At 37.8% G+C, this 13,720-nt stretch overlaps 1 protein-coding gene across 2 annotated transcripts in view; it reads right to left on the reverse strand.

The window, feature by feature from the left end:
* Positions 1 to 333: 333 nt before the first annotated feature.
* The window catches only part of EMCN (endomucin), a 108,648-nt gene continuing 95,261 nt past the window's right edge, over positions 334 to 13,720 (reverse strand). For both annotated transcript variants that reach the window (XM_004748172.3, XM_004748173.3), the window contains one exon: positions 334 to 882. The gene's annotated coding sequence lies outside the window, so the exon portion shown is untranslated. The remainder of the gene's footprint in view (positions 883 to 13,720) is intronic.

Consider the following 13,720-nt stretch of genomic DNA (forward strand, 5'->3'; position numbering starts at 1 on the left):
CATTCCTAAAAAAATTAAAGAAAAAAAATGCACATACTGTCAACCAAATTGATTATGAAAAATCTCAATCCTGTTGTCATCTTAATGAATGCAGTACAGAGTGTCATAAATGCCCCTTACATCCTTGTCACAGTGTGAATTACAAATAGAAAGACCAAATAAATGCTAAACTGACTTCTCTTTCATGGAGTCTGATTTGTGAATCTTTTGCTCCTTTCTCACTTATTATAGATGCCTTCATTAGTGAATTCTCATATTCAAATAATCAGCCCCAAAATATTCATAATTATGGGAAGACAATATCATTGATATTTTCACAGTCACAGTATGTTATTTTTAGTGAGTTGAATATAGTAAATATTTATTAAAAGTAACACATGAAAATACAAATAAAGTATCTTTATGTACAAAGTGGCATGGCATGATTTCTACCTAATATTTAATAATACACTTGCAAATTATCCCTGCATTAACATAGTACAAAACAATAAATACAAACGTCAGGTAATATAAGAACACCAAGAAAATAGGAAAGTCTCCATGGATAAGAACTGTTGGCTCTGGCAACTTTAAACTCGAAGGCATGCCATCATGAACCCACCTGCCTAGGCTGTCAGGATAACTGCTCACAAATGTCCTTCCTAAAACTCGATCTCCTAAGAATATTCCTGTAAAATATAAGAATGTGCTTTTTCACTTCTCAAATGATGGGAGAGGCCCAGGCTTCTATGTGATTCTCTAAAATTATTGCATGTCATCTGGACATCACTTTATTGGGACAGGTGACTGGCACAGACTGGAGAGCAGGAATGGAAGTCAGGATTGCGTCCACAAATTGAATATCCCTTCTTACCCCTGGAGCATAGAAGCTGAAGATTAAGCCTGTGGGGGTGGAAAAAGAAAGTTTAGATTCCAAGAAAGGGAGGAAGTAGAGATGCTGGAGGGGCCATTTCTTGTTAAGAAGTGTTTAAAAAAAAAAAAGTGTTAATAACTTGCTGAATTTTTTCCACCCAGTGGAATCACTTGACTATCTCACAAGCACTTCCAAACTCAACATGTCAACAAAACACACTACAGTAACCTCACCCCCATCCCAATCCATGGCTTTGTTTCTCATGATTTCAGCTACTTGCAGTCAAACTCAGTCTGGAAGCAGCTAATCCTCCTTCTCATCTATTGTTCAGAAGGTCAATAGTAGCTTGAGGCTACGTCACAACACCAATGTCAGTCACCTTCATGTCATCAAGCAGACATTTTGTCATCCCACATCATCATAAGAAGGGTGAGTACAGTATAATAAGATATTTGGAGAGAGAGAAAAACTTCATTCACATAACTTTTATTACAGTTTATTTTTAAAACTCGTATTTTAGTATTAGTTATTGTTGTTAATCTCTTCCTGTGCCTTATTTGTAAATTAAACCCTATCGTAGGTGTGTATATACAGGAAAAAACATATATGTACAGGGTTTAGTACTATCAACTGGGGGTCTTGGAACATGTGTACTGCCTGCCAAACCTGTTCCCTCTCAAAATTCTAATCTTTGCTGTAACTTCCATGGTCCACCCAGGCACTCATGTTGGAAATGTGGATATATCTATATTCCTAATCTTCCTCATTCTCCAGTGCCCACATTCAATCAATCATGACCTCTGGAGACGTTTACCTTCCAGACATTTCTCTATTCCATTCTGCCTCTTCATCTTCATCCCTACTATACCTGCAGAACTGGTGAAACCCTTGAGCTTTACCTAAGCAATCAATATTGCAGCAGTTTTTTTAACTGCTCTGCTTCCAGTCTTATTCCTCTTGGATTAATCTTTATTAAACACTTGGTGATGTGTCTTCAGCACAAATCTCATCATATTCCTCTTCTGATTGAAGTCCTTGACTCTACCCTATCATTAATGGGACACAGTTCAAGGTTTGTTCCTTGGGGTGACAATGTGAAAAACGGAGATACCTATTAGCATCTTTTAAGCTTTGCTGCTGGATGCTATCAGGGGGAAGCATGAACAGCCAACTCTCTACTTCTTCTTCACAAGGAGAGAAGGAGAGCCAGAGCTTTCTTTATGACTTTGGGGTTTGCTTCTTTGCAGCGCAGAAACAACTTTCTCTGTTGGTCCCACAAGGAGCAGGAGATGGAGACTTTTGTGCCTAAGTGGAAAAGGGTAAGTGGTCTGACCTGGCAAATGTTAGATATTGTCATGTTGTTGATGGCAGGACTGACAGTTCCCAAGAATCTGGATGGGGTAGGCCCTGGTACCAGGGGTAAAAACCTGCACCCTGCTCCTTCATAGCATGGTTGGTGACTGCAGGTACTTTGGTAGGGATGGTTAGTCATACTTCTGCCTCACGTGGAGGAAAACCAAACCCTGGCTGCCATGGTGGAGAGTGGTTTGGAGAGCAGTGAGTGGCCACAGGATCCATGTCAAGCTTTAGTCTATGGAAAAGATCATAAAACAGAGTATTTCTGATATCCTCCTAGAGTATCTGCAATAGACAGATGGTCCAGTTTATGTTAGAGCATGGCATAGCTCTAGAAGAAACACAGTGATCATAGGCATGACTGCAGAACAGAACCCCCCTCTAAAATTTGGAACTGATTTCCTGGATATTTTACATCCAAGTTTGCAGGATTAGGGGGTCTACCAAAATGATTAAATATCTACATGGTGTTAATGAAGAAAGAAAGAACCTCATTTTATTCTGTGTAGAAAACATATTTTATTCTTGCTTTCTGCAGTCCTTGCCCATTTACTGTGGAAAACAAGACCTCCCACTACCTGGTGTCCTCTACTGCTTCAGCCCTGTTTTCCAATATTTCTGAATTTTAACTATATCCTTTAGGCCAGTGCATCTCAAACTATGAACGATTAGGACAGATATACATTTTTTTTCAATTTCTAATCAGCAGCAAAATGATACTAAAAAATATAATAACATGAATAGAATGTTGCAATGATATCAAATTGCTATAATAATTTTTAAAGACTCATACTCGGTTTCTATAATTAATCTAACCATAGAACAGTATCAACAGCTCACTGACCTAGCAGCAGATGTGCATAGCATAGCCCTAGAACAACCAGTTATTTTTAATTTCTTTCATATACCTATAGTTGCTTATTCTAAAAGTCTCAGCTCAAATGCCATCTTTCTCAGCAATTAGCCATTAAGTTCAAGGTACTTATGTCTAACTTTACATACCACTATCTTATTATTTACCATATTAAAGTAAAATTATCTTCCTTATGTGTATTTCTCTTCTCTTCATGGCAACATGCCATGTACCTGGTCTCATATTTGGCAAAGAGCAGGATCTCTGTTACTTTTTGTTCAACTGACCCAGACTCTTCTGTAGGTGAGTTTTCAGGTGCAGTCAAGAGTTTGCAGCGCAGACCAACTAGGTAAACACCAGGATTTATGTGAATAGGATAATGCTCTTGATTAATACTATTGATTATATTTTTCAAGGATCAGCAAGTAATATGGGAACAAACTGATATTTTCATTAGAATACTCTTCACATTGATAATCTTTTTTCAAGACTTGGATTTTGCTACATTAATGATTTTTTTCCCTCAGTTAGAAGTTTCAATTTGAATGTACCAGTAATCAGTATTTGCTTCTATTCTAAAGTTATAATCTCTCTAAATTTAGTGTGCGGTCTTCAGTAATAATAATGCATGACTTTATGGTCACTAAATGTCTCACAACCCAAAAATCTTATAAATCTATGATGCTTATAAGGAAAAAATGATCACACTCAGGAGGAAGCAAGATGGAAGAGGATTAGGAAACTGAAATAGCATTGGGTCCCAGAAGTTCAGCTAGATAGTTATCTAACCATTCTGAACACCTACAAACTCAATAGGAGATAGAAGAGAAGAAGAGCAGCAATTCTAGGGACAGAAAATCAACCAGTTTCAGGAAGGTAGGACATGTGAAGAAGTGAATCTGAAGACACTAGAAGAAAATAGACCATGGGGGGAAGGGGTCAGCTCCCAGCAAGTGGCGGAGCAGCAAAGCACAAAATCAGAACTTTCAGAAGTCTGCTCCACTGAAAAACATCGCTCCAGAAGCTAAGAAAGTGTGGAGTCATCATGGGGACAGTGTGGTCTCAGGATCCATGGGGACACAGAAAGATTGGGAGTGGCTGACTGTAGTAGAACTGCCAGGTATTGGAGCAGGAAAGCTAGCTACAGAGACGGAGCTGAGGTGGAGGGCTCTCAGATCGAAGTTACCTTAAACCATGATCCAAGGCACAGTTGGGCCACTGCTCTTTGAGCAGGGACCCCACAAGTGGCAGATCTGGAGATACCCCCTCCTTACTCCTCTGGGAGGAGTGGCACAGGAGTGCACAACAGGAATCTGTTGGGTTTGGAGACTCCAAACGGGGCTGCACACCAGAGATAGAAATGCTCAGTCACAGGCTGGGTGAGCACAGACTACAGCTGGATACCAGGGAGATGGGAGGGATTGACTGTTTTTTTCTGAGGGTGCACTGAGGAGTGGGGCCTCCAGCTCTCAGCTCCTCTGGGGCCAGAGACTGGGAGCCTGCCATTTTCATTACTGTCCTCCAAAGCTCTACAGAAAGCATTCAGGGAACAAAATCTCCCAAGGGTGAACCAGAGCAGATTACTTAGCCTGGCCACTGGCAAGTACAGTGCAGTTCCACCTCAGGCAAAGACAATCACCTCAACAGGTCCCTCCTCCAGAAGATCAGCAAGAACCTCTAGTTAAGACTAAGTTTATCGATCAACAGAAACCGCAGAATTCCAGAGCTAGGGGAAAGCAAGACATAGAATTCATGGCTTTAACCCCATGATCCTTTAGTCTTGCAAAGATAATTTTTTTTAATTTTATATTTTCTTATTCTATTTTTTTAACTTTTCCTGTTTCCTCTTTTAACATTTTAAACTATTTTATCTTATCAATACCTTTTAAAATGTTCATTGTTATAGTTATGCTTTACTCCTTCATTGTATTTAACCTTATTTTTTGTATACATGTAGGGTTTTTGCCTTTAAAATTTTGGGACATAATTTCTTTTACTAGATCAAAATATACCTTAAATATAGCTCCAGCCTGTTCTCCTCTTTTTTTTTCTTTTCCCAACCAACTTATCAATTCCTTTTTTAGAATCTTTTTAAAATTTTCATCTTTACAGGCATATTCCATCTCTTCATTGTGTTTACCCTTATTTTTGTACATATGCAGGTTTCCCTTTCTTTAAAATTTTGAGAGGTAGTTTCTTCTAAGAGACCAGAATGCACCCAGAATCAAGTGGGTGACTCTGTTCTATTCACCTTTCCTCCTCCTCCAGTTTCACGTCCCTTCTGATTTGGTTTTCTGGGGTCTTTGCCACCCATTTAGTATTTTGCTCTCTCATTCATATATTCTTATCTGGATAAAATGACAAGGTGGAAAAACTCACCACACACACACAAAAGAACAAGAGGCAGTACCAAGGGCTAGGGACCTAATCAATATGGACATTAGTAATATGTCAGAACTAGAGCTCAGAATGATGATTCCTCAAGGTGATAGCTGGGCTTGAAAAAGGCATGGAAGATATTAGAGAAACCCTTTCATGGAGAAATAAAAGAACTAAAATCCAACCAAGTTGAAATTTAAAAAGCTATTAATGAGATGCAATAAAAAATGGAGGCTCTTACTGTTAGGTTAAATGAGGCAGAAGAGAGAATTAGTGATACAGAAGACCAAATGATGGAGAATAAAGAAGCTGAGCAAAAGAGACACAAATAAATACTGGACCATGAGGGGAGAATTTGAGAGATGAGTGATATCATAAAACAATATTAGAATAATTGGGATCTTAGAAAAAGAGAGAGAAAGAGGGGCAGAAGATATTGGAGGAAATTATAATAGAGAATTTCCCTATTATTTTGATCTAGGAGGCACAGAGAATCCCCTCAAAATCAGTAAAAATAGGTCCACACCCCATCATCTAATAGTAAAACTTACAAGTCTTAGTGACAAAGAGAAAATCCTGAAAGTAGCTCATGACAAGAGGTCTATAATATACAATGGTTACTAATACAATATTAGATTGACAGAAGACTTATCCATAGGGACCTGGCAGGCCAGAAAGGACTGGCGTGATATATTCAGAGCACTAAAGAAAAAAATATGTAGCCAAGAATACTAAATCCAGCTAGGCTATCATTGAAAGTAGAAAGAGAGATAAAAGGTTTCCAGGACAAACAAAAATTAAAAGAATTTGCAAAGACCAAACTAGCCCTACAGGAAATACTGAAAGGAGTCCTCTGAGCAAAGAGAGAGCCTAAAAGCAATAGACCAGAAGGGACCAGAGGCAATATACAGTAATAGTCTCCTTACAGGCAATACAATGGCACTAAATTCATATCTTTCAATAATTACCCTGAATGTAAATGGGCTAAATGCCCCAATCAAAAGACACAGGATATCAGAATGGATAAAAAACAAACAAACAAACAAACAAACCTAAAACAAAAAACCAAGACCCATTGATATGCTGCCTACAAAAAACTCATTTTAAACTAAAAGAAACTTCCAGATTTAAAGTGAGGGTTGGAAAACAATTTACCATGCTAATGGACATCAGAAGAGAGCTGGGGTGGCAATCCTCATGTCAGATAAATTAGATTTCAAGCCAAAGAGTATAAGAAGAAATGAAAAAAGACACTATATCATACTTAAAGGGTTTGTCCAACAAGAATATCTAACAATTTTAAATACCAATGCCCTGACATGGGAGTAGCCAATTATATAAACCAATTAATAACAAAATCAAAGAAACACATTGACAATGATACAGTAATAGTATGAAACTTTAACATCCTTCTCCCTGAAATGGACAGATCATCTAAGCAAAGGATCAACAAGGAAATAAAGGCTTTAAATGACACACTGGACCAGATGGACATCACAGATATATTCAGAACATTTTATCCCAAAGCAAGAGTATACACATTCTTCTCTAGTACACATAGAACATTCTTCAGAATAGATCATATCCTGGGTCAAAAATCAGGTATCAAGCAATACCAAAAGATTAGGATCATTCCCTGCATATTTTCAGGCCACAATGCTCTGAAGCTAGAACTCAGTCACAAGAGGAAAATTGGAAAGAACTAAATACATGGAGACTAAAGAGCATCCTACTAAGAATGACTGGGTCAACCAAGAAATTAAAGAAGAATTGAAAAAATTCATGGAAACAAATGAAAATGAAAACATTAACTGTTCAAAGTCTTTGGGACACAGCAAAGGTGGTCCTGAGAGGAAAGTATCTAGTGATACAAGCCTTTCTCAAGAAACAAGAAAGGTCTCCAGTACAGAACCTAACCCTACACCTAAATGAGCTGGAGAAAGAACAGCAAGGAAAGCCTAAACCTAGCAGGAGAAGAGAAATCTTAAAGATCAGAACAGAAATCAATGAAATAGAAACCAGAAAAACAGTAGAACAAATCAACAAAACTAGGAGCCGGTTCTTTGAAAGAATTAATAAGATTGATAAACCCCTGGCCAGACTTATCAAAAAGAAAAGAGAACAAAACCAAATTAATAAAATCATGAATGAAAGAGGAGAGATCACAACCAACACCAAAGAAAAACAATTATAAGAACATATTATGAGCAAATATATACCAGCAAATTTGACAATCTGGAAGAAATGGATGCATTCCTAGACATATAAACTACCAAAACTGAACCAGGAAGAAACAGAAAACTTAAATAGATTCATAACCCATAAGGATATTGAAGAAGTCATCAAAAAACTCCCAAAAAACAAGAGCCAAGGGCCAGATGGCTTCACTGGGGAATTCTACCAAACATTTAAAGAATTAATACCTATTCTTCTGAAACTGTTCCAAAAAATAAAAATGGAAGGAAAACTTCCAAACTCATTTTATGGGGCAGCATTACCTTGATCCCAAAACCAGACAAAGACCCAATCAAAAAGGAGAATTACAGACCAATATCCTTGATGAACACAGATGCAAAAATTCTCACCAAAATACCAGTCAATAGGATCCAACAGTACATTAAAAGGATTATTCATGACCAAGTAGGATTTATTCCAGGGCTGCAAGTTTGGTTCAACATCCACAAATCAATCAATGTGACACAATACATTAACAAAAGAAAGAACAAGAACCATATGTTACTCTTAGTAGATGCTGAAAAAGCATTTGAAAAAGTACAGCATCCTTTCTTGATCAAAGCTCTTCAAAGTGTAAGGATAGAGGATAACTCCTCAATATCATCAAAGCCATCTATGAAAAACCCACAGCGAGTATCATTCTCAATGGGGAAATACTGAGAGCTTTTCTGCTAAGATCAGGAACATGGCTGGGGGGTCCATTATCACCACTGCTATTCAGCATAGTACTAGAAGTCCAAGCCTCAGCAATAAGACAACTAAAAGAAATTAAAGGCATCTGAATCAGCAAAGAAGAAGTCAAACTCCACCTCTTTCCAGATGATATGATACTTTATGTGGAAGACCCAAAAGACTCCACTCCAAAACTGCTAGAACTTGTAAAGGAATTCAGTAAAGTGTCAGGATATAAAACCAATGCACAGAAATCAGGTGCATTTCTATACAGCAACAATAAAGCAAAAGAAAGAGAAATTAAGGGGTTGATCCCACTTACAACTGCACCCAAAACCACAAGATACCTAGGAATAATTGTAACCAAAGAGGCAAAGAACCTGTAACTAGAAAACTAGTTACAGTACTCATGAAAGAAATTAAGGAAGACACAAAGAAATGGACAAACGTTCCATGCCTATAGATTGGAAGAACAAATATTGTGAAAACATCTATGCTATCTAAAGCAATCTATACATTTAATGCAACCCCTATCAAAATACCATCAATTTTATTCAAAGAAATGGAACAAGTAATCCTAAAATTTATATGGAACCAGAAAAGACCTTGAATAGCCAGAGGAATGTTGTCTGGTTTTGGAGGAATGATGCCACCAAAATGTGATGCCAAAATTGGTGGCATCACAATTCCAGACGTCAAGCTTTATTAGAAAGCTACAAACATCAAGCCAGTATGCTACTGGCACAAAAACAGACACATAGATCAATGGAACAGAATATAAAGCCAAGAAATAGACCCTCAACTCTATGGTCAACTAATCTTTGACAAAGCAGGAAAGAAAGTCCAATGGAAAAAAGTCTGTTCAACAAATGGTGTTGGGAAAATTGGACAGCCACATGCAGAAAAATGAACCTGGATCATTTCTTTATACCACACACAAAAATAGACTCAAGATGGATGAAAGACCTCAATGTGAGACAGGAATCTATCAAAATCCTTGAGGAGACCATAAATAGCAACCTCTTTGACCTCAGCCACAACAACTTCTTCCTAGAAACATCACAAAAGACAAGGGAAGCAAGGGCAAAAATGAACTATTGGGACTTCATCAAGATCAAAAGTTTTTGCACAGCAAAGGAAACAGTCAACAAAACCAAATGACAACTGACAGAATGGGAGGAGATATTCACAAATGACATATCAGATAAAGGGTTAGTACCCAAAATCTATAAAGAACTTTTCAAACTCAACACCCAAATAACAAATAATCCAATCAAGAAATGGGCAGAAGACATGAACAGACATTTCTGCAAAGAAGACATCCAGATGGCCAACACACACATGAAAAAGTGCTCAACGTGAGGAATTTGAGAGGCAGAGTGGGGCTGTGGGAGGTAGGGAAGGAAAAAAATGAAATAAAATGGGATTGGGATGGAGACAAACCATAAGTGACTCTTAATTTCACAAAACAAACTGAGGGTTGCGGAGGAGCTGTGTGGGAGGGATAGGGTGGCTGGGTTATGGATGTTGGGGAGGGTATGGACTATGGTGAGTGCTGTGAAATGTATAAGTCTGATGATTCATAGACTTGTACCCTGGGGCAAATAGTGCATTATATGTTAATAAAAATAAATTTAAAAAAAGAATAAATGATCACTTTTGTAAAATTTTTTATTTTTTAATAAATATATAATATATTTCTATCCCCAGGGGTACAGGTCTGTGAATCACCAGGTTTACACACTTCACAGCACTCACCATAGCACATACCCTCCCCAATGTCCATAACACCACCCTCTTCTCCCAAACCCCCTCCCCCCAGCAACCCTCAGTTTGTTTTGTGAGATTAAGAGTCACTTATGGTTTGTCTCCCTCCCAATCCCATCTTCTTTCATTTATTCTTTTCCTACCCCCCATGTTGATCACCACTTGCTCATATCAGGGAGATCATATGATAGTTGTCTTTCTCTGCTTGACTTATTTCACTAAGCATGATACCCTCTAGTTCCATCCACGTTGTTGCAAATGGCAAGATTTCATTTCTTTTGATGGCTGCATAGTATTCCATTGTGTATATATACCACCTCTTCTTGATCCATTCATCTAGATTCTTTCCATAGTTTGGCTATGGTGGACATCAATACTATAAACATTTGGGTGCACGTGCACCTTCGGATCACTACGTTTGTATCTTTAGGATAAATACCCAGTAGTGCAATTGCTGGGTCGTAGGGTAGTTCTATTTTGAACATTTTGAGGAACCTCCATGCTGTTTTCCAGAGTGGTTGCACCAGCTTCCATTCCCACCAACAGTGTAGGAGGGTTCCCCTTTCTCTGCATCCTCGCCAGCATCTGTCATTTCCTGACTTGTTGATTTTAGCCATTCTGACTGGTGTGAGGTGATATCTCATTGTGGTTTTGATTTGTATTTCCCTGATGCCGAGTGATATGGAGCACTTTTTCATGTGTCTGTTGGCCATCTGGATGTCTTCTTTGCAGAAATGTCTGTTCATGTCCTCTGCCCATTTCTTGACTGGATTATTTGTTCTTTGGGTGTTGAGTTTCCTAAGTTCTTTATAGATTTTGGACACTAGTCCTTTATCTGATATGTCATTTGCAAATATCTTCTCCCATTCTGTCAGTTGTCTTTTGGTTTTGTTAACTGTTTCCTTCACTGTGCAAAAACTTTTGATCTTGATGAAATCCCAGTAGTTCATTTCTGCCCTTGCTTTCCTTGCCTTTGGTGATGTTCCTAAGAAGATGTTGCTCTGGCTGAGGTCGAAGAGGTTGCTGCCTGTGTTCTTCTCAAGGATTTTGATGGATTTCTTTCTCACATTGAGGTCCTTCATCCATTTTGAGTCTACTTTCATGTGTGGTATAAGGAAATGGTCCAATTTCATTTTTCTGCATGTAGCTGTCCAGTTTTCCCAACACCATTTATTGAAGAGGCTGTCTTTTTTCCATTGGACATTCTTTCCTGCTTTGTCAAAGATTAGTTTTCCATAGAGTTGAGGGTCTATTTCTGGGCTCTCTATTCTGTTCCATTGATCTATGTGTCTGTTTTTGTGCCAGTACCATGCTGTCTTGATGATGACAGCTTTGTAATAGAGCTTGAAATCTGGAATTGTGATGCCACCAACTTTGGCTTTCTTTTTCAATATTCCTTTGGCTATTCGAGGTCTTTTCTGATTCCATATAAATTTTAGGATTATTTGTTCCATTTCTTTGAAAAAGATGGATGGTACTTTGATAAGAATTGCATTAAATGTGTAGATTGCTTTAGGTAGCATAGACATTTTCACAATATTTATTCTTCCAATCCAGGAGCATGGAACATTTTTCCATTCCTTTGTGTCTTCCTCAATTTCTTTCATGAGTACTCTATGGTTTTCTGACTATAGATTCTTTGCCTCTTTGGTTAGGTTTATTCCTAGGTATCTTATGGTTTTGGGTGTAATTGTAAATGGGATTGACTCCTTAATTTCTTTCTTCTGTCTTGTTGTTGGTGTAGAGAAATGCAACTGATTTCTGTACATTGATCTTATATCCTGACACTTTACTGAATTCCTTTACAAGTTCTAGCAGTTTTGGAGTGGAGACTTTTGGGTTTTCCACATATAGTATCATATCATCTGTGAAGAGTGATAGTTTGACTTCTTCTTTGCCTATTTGGATGCCTTTAATTTCCTTTTGTTGTCTTATTGCTGAGGCTAGGACCTCTAGTAGTATGTTGAACAGCAGTGGTGATAATGGACATCCCTGCCGTGTTCCTAATCTTAGGGGAAAAGTTTTCAGTTTTTCTCCCTTGAGAATGATATTTGTGGTGGGTTTTTCATAAATGGCTTTGATAATATTGAGGTATGTGCCCTCTATCCCTACACTTTGAAGAGTTTTGATCAGGAAGGGATGCTGTACTTTGTCAAATGCTTTTTCAGCATCTATTGAGAGTATCATATGGTTCTTCTTTCTTTTATTGATGTGTTGTATCGCATTGATTGATTTGTGGATGTTTAACCAAACTTGCAGCCCTGGAATAAATCCCACTTGGTAGTGGTGAATAATCCTTTTAATGTACTGTTGAATCCTATTGGCTAGTATTTTGGTGAGAATTTTCGCATCTGTGTTCATCAAGGATATTGGTCTGTAATTCTCTTTTTTGATGGGATCCTTATCTGGTTTTGGGATCAAGGTGATGCTGACCTCATAAAATGAGTTTGAAAATTTTCCTTCCATTTTTATTTTTTGGAACAGTTTCAGGAGAATAGGAATTAGTTCTTATTTAGATGTTTGGTAGAATTCCCCCGGGAAGCCGTCTGGCCCTGGGCTTTTGTTTGTTTGGATGACTGTTTCAATCTCCTTACTGGTTATGGGTCTGTTCAGGCTTTCTATTTCTTCCTGGTTTAGTTGTGGTAGTTTATATGTTTCTAGGAATGCATCCATTTCTTCCAGATTGTCAAATTTGTTGGCATAGAGTTGCTCATAGTATGTTCTTATAATTGTCTGTATTTCTTTGGTGTTAGTTGTGATCTCTCCTCTTTCATTCATGATTTTATTTATTTGGGTCCTTTCTCTTTTCTTTTTGATAAGTCTGGCCAGGAGTTTGTCAATCTTATTAATTCTTTCAAAGAACCAGCTCCTAGTTTCGTTGATTTGTTCTATTGTTTTTTTGTTTGTTTGTTTGTTTCTATTTCATTGATTTCTGCTCTGATCTTTATGATTTATCTTCTCCTACTGGGTTTAGGATTTCTTTCTTGTTCTTTCTCCAGCTCGTTTAGGTGTAGGGTTAGGTTGTGTACTTGAGACCTTTCTTGTATCTTGAGAAAGACTTGTACCACCATATATTTTCCTCTCAGGACTGCCTTTGTTGTGTCCCACAGATTTTGAACCATTGTGATTTCATTATCATTTGTTTCCATGAATTTTTTCAATTCTTCTTTAATTTCCTGGTTGACCCATTCATTCTTTAGAAGGATGTTGTTTAGTCTCCATGTATTTGGGTTCTTCCCAAATTTCCTCTTGTGGTTGAGTTCTAGCTTCAGAGCATTGTGGTCTTAAAATATGCAGGGAATGTTCCCAATCTTTTGATACTGGTTGAGACCTGAATTAGGACCGAGGATGTGATCTATTCTGGAGAATGTTCCATGTGCACTAGAGAAGAATGTGTATTCTGTTGCTTTGGGATGAAATGTTCTGAATATATCTGTGATGTCCATCTGGTCCAGTGTGTCATTTAAGGCCTTTATTTCCTTGTTGATCTTTTGCTTGGATGATCTGCCCATTTCAGTGAGGGGAGTGTTAAAGTCCCCTACTATTATTGTGTTATTGTTGATGTGTTTCTTTGATTTTGTTATTAATTGGTTTATATAGTTGGC

This window comes from Mustela putorius, unplaced genomic scaffold (assembly GCF_011764305.1).
Source record: "Mustela putorius furo isolate JIRA1106 unplaced genomic scaffold, ASM1176430v1.1 tig00003871_pilon_pilon_pilon, whole genome shotgun sequence".
NCBI classification, from domain to species: Eukaryota; Metazoa; Chordata; class Mammalia; order Carnivora; family Mustelidae; genus Mustela; species Mustela putorius.